Genomic DNA, 3,233 nt, shown 5'->3' with positions numbered 1-3,233 from the left:
GCTGCTCCCTATAGTGACCCTTTAGCTGGGGGAATCTCAGACTCCGCAGCCATTGATTTAGAACATTTCCAATAAGGGGGATCTGAGAGCAATGGGCCAGAACAGGACACCGGTGTGAGAATTCAGGGAGCAGTCAGCAAGGTTAGGAAGCCCCAGCATGCCCCAGGCACTGGGGTGGGGGCCGGGGCACCCAGTGAATGGGACAGACAAAGCTCCTGCCCTCCAGGAGCCCGCACTGAGCAGTGCCGACACAAATACTCGAACAGACCAGCTCTTTCCACAGAGCGGGTAGTGGTACAGGACGGGATGGGGAGGGGGGTCAACAGCCAAGGAAGGCCTCTGCGGGGAGGCCAGCGCAACAAGGTTGAGGTCAGGTCCGAGGGCAGGGGAGCAGTTCAGAGGCCACCTCCACACGGTCGAACGACCACAGATGGATAGGCATCGGCATCAGTGGGAAAGGAGGTGGCTTGAACGCAGGCCATCAGGCAGTTCTGGAGGCCGGCCGGGTGGGGGCAGCTCCAGTCCAGAGCAAGGGCTCTTGTACGGCTCTGACTCCTGGTGGGGAGGAGCCCACCCCAGGGCCCAGTGGGCCTGCACGTAGCCCTCTGTCCACCTCCTCCCTGTCGCCCCACACCAAGAAAACTCAGGTTTTCCATTTAAAATAACAACAGGGTGGACTCCGTGGCCTATTACCCACAAGACCCTGGGGCTGGCAACTTTTCTGACCTCAGCATGAATTACACAAAATCGTGGTAGGGTCAGTTTCTCATCCCATGGGGCTGGCAGAAGGCCGCTGTGGGCCTTGGTACGCCCCGCTTCCTTCCCTCAGCCCTGACGGATGTGGCTAATTGACCCCTGCTATCCAGGAGTCACCATCAATCAACGAATGTTGGCCCCCGGGATGAAGTTAAGCTGCCACCCACCTCGGGTGTCCTTACTGAGCCACCCTGAAGGAAGCCATTTGGGATGGAGGTGATTTAGAGCAGGAGGCACAGGCAAACTCTGGGCTGAGGGAGCGGGGCCCAGGGAGGAAGCCTAGTGGCAGAGAGTCGTGCCTACTATTGTCAGATTGCTTGGGGAAAATGGCTCGGGAGGACGCCTCACTGTTCCATAGCTACAAATGCTCTGCCAGTCCGATGCTCAGGGCTGCTTCCTCTTAGGGCTCCACTCTGCTCCAGCGCCCTGCAAACACCCTGCCCGGGAGGTCCTGTCACTTGCTCTACTCACCAACCATCGGCTCCTTCTCTCCTCTGACCCACAGAGTGAGCCACTGAGGTACAAGATAGCAGCCAGGGTCACAGATGGGGAGTGCCCGGAGAGAAGGAACTCAGGAGAACTCTCCATCCCAGGGCAAAGCATGGCCCGGAGGGGCCACCACCAGGCATGTCTGGCCTGGAAAGACTCTTCACAGGGCAGGGGGACGTGTTCCCTCCAGGAGAACGTGGGGCCCAACCAGAGCCCCGTGACCTGGAGTCGCAGGCTGACCTCTTCTCTGCTCCTCTCCCCTTCCCAGGAAGGAGCAAGGCCCAGGAAGAGGCCCCATGTTGTCCCAGCCTGAAGTCAGAACTGGTCCCACTGGGAAAATTCCATTCTGGAAGAAACTGGAGGATGAGGGAACTGGGCTCAGGAGATGAGGAGGATGGATGGAAACTCTTTCCTCACCCTGTCCTCCCATCCCTCCTGCTGGTCTGGGTAGCTCATTTCCCTAGAGAACCAGGCGCCCTAGCCCCACTAGCTAGCCCTGAGCACCTCCGTATTTCCTGCTTCCATGACCCTAAAGAACCTCAAGGCAGGCTGTGGAAAAGTTGTGGGAACTAGCTGCGGGAAAGCAGGAAGCCACCAGGAGAGCTGGCTCTTATTCTCACATTCTCAACTTCCCTCCCCCCAGAGCCCCCAATCCTTTCTCCTTCTAAGACATCGGGCTTGGATGTGGCCTCTCCCGCAACCCCCAAGGCTTGAGGGAGCCTTGTCCACCATCACAGGGTGGCCCATGGTCCCCGAACGTCGGACCTGGAAGCAGACAGGTTAGTCAGTCCAACCGCTTCCTCTTATGGATAAGGGGACTGTTTCCGTTAAGAAGTTAAATTAAAGCCTCAGAAAGAACAGAATCATCCTACAGGCAGTAGGAGAAAGGAAATAATAAAGACAAAAGCAGAAACAGTGAAACAGAAAAGACATACACAACAGAAAGGATTAACGGAACCAGAAGTTAGTTCTAAGAAATGACTAATCAAATTGACAAACTTCCAATTCGACTGATCACAAAAATGAGATTCAGCACAGATAAATTAAGTTGAGGCAACAAGGGGCACATAGTTACCAATACTGCAGAAATGTTTTTTATAAACAGAGAGAATACTACAAATCCACTATAAATAAACTACACACCTTAGAACAATACGTTTGAAAATCATCACGTAAGATGAATACTATTTAGAAAAATACCTTATCAAACTCACTCAAGTATAAATGGGAAATTTGAGATAAATTGTCATTAAAGAAATTCGAACATGTATTAAAAATCTCTTTGAGGGGTGCTTGGGTGGCTCAGTCGTTAAGCGTCTGCCTTCAGCTCAGGTCATGATCCCAGGGTCCTGGGAACGAACCCCACATCGGGCTCCCGGCTCTGCGGGGAGCCTGCTTCTCCCTCTCCCTCTGCCTCTCCCCCTGCTCATTCTCTCTCTCTCTCTGTATCTCTGTGTCTCAAATGAATAAATAAAATCTTAAAAAAAAAAAATCTCTCTGCCACCTCCCTCCACAGAAACTACTACACAAAACCAGGCCAAATGATTCTACACAATTCCACCATACATCGAAGGAACAGATAGTTCCAATCTTTTCTTAACTTCTTCAGAGAGGGCGAAAAGAAAGAACATTCCCAAACTGCTTTTCACGAGGCTAGAGTCATCTTAAAAATAAAAACTGAACTAGACAAGGCGATATGAGAAAGGGAAACTAGAAGCCACTCTTGCTCCTGAGCATAAATATAACAATTCTAAGCAAATATTAACACACACTGAATCTGGCGGTGAATAACAAAGACTATGATAAACCACCACCGACTTAGATTGGTGCCAGGAATTAAAGATGGTTAAATATTAGGAAAAAAATCCATTAATATAATTCACCACATTAACAGATTAAAGGAGAAAAACGATATGATCATTTCGATCGATGCAAGAAAAGCAATCGATGGGGCGCCTGGGTGGCTCAGTCGTTAAGCGTCTGCCTTC

This window comes from Leptonychotes weddellii, chromosome 5, assembly GCF_054177405.1.
Source record: "Leptonychotes weddellii isolate Sample4059 chromosome 5, ASM5417740v2, whole genome shotgun sequence".
Classification (NCBI taxonomy): Eukaryota; Metazoa; Chordata; class Mammalia; order Carnivora; family Phocidae; genus Leptonychotes; species Leptonychotes weddellii.
The sequence above is the reverse complement of the archived record's forward strand: the minus strand, read 5'-3'. Positions refer to the sequence as shown.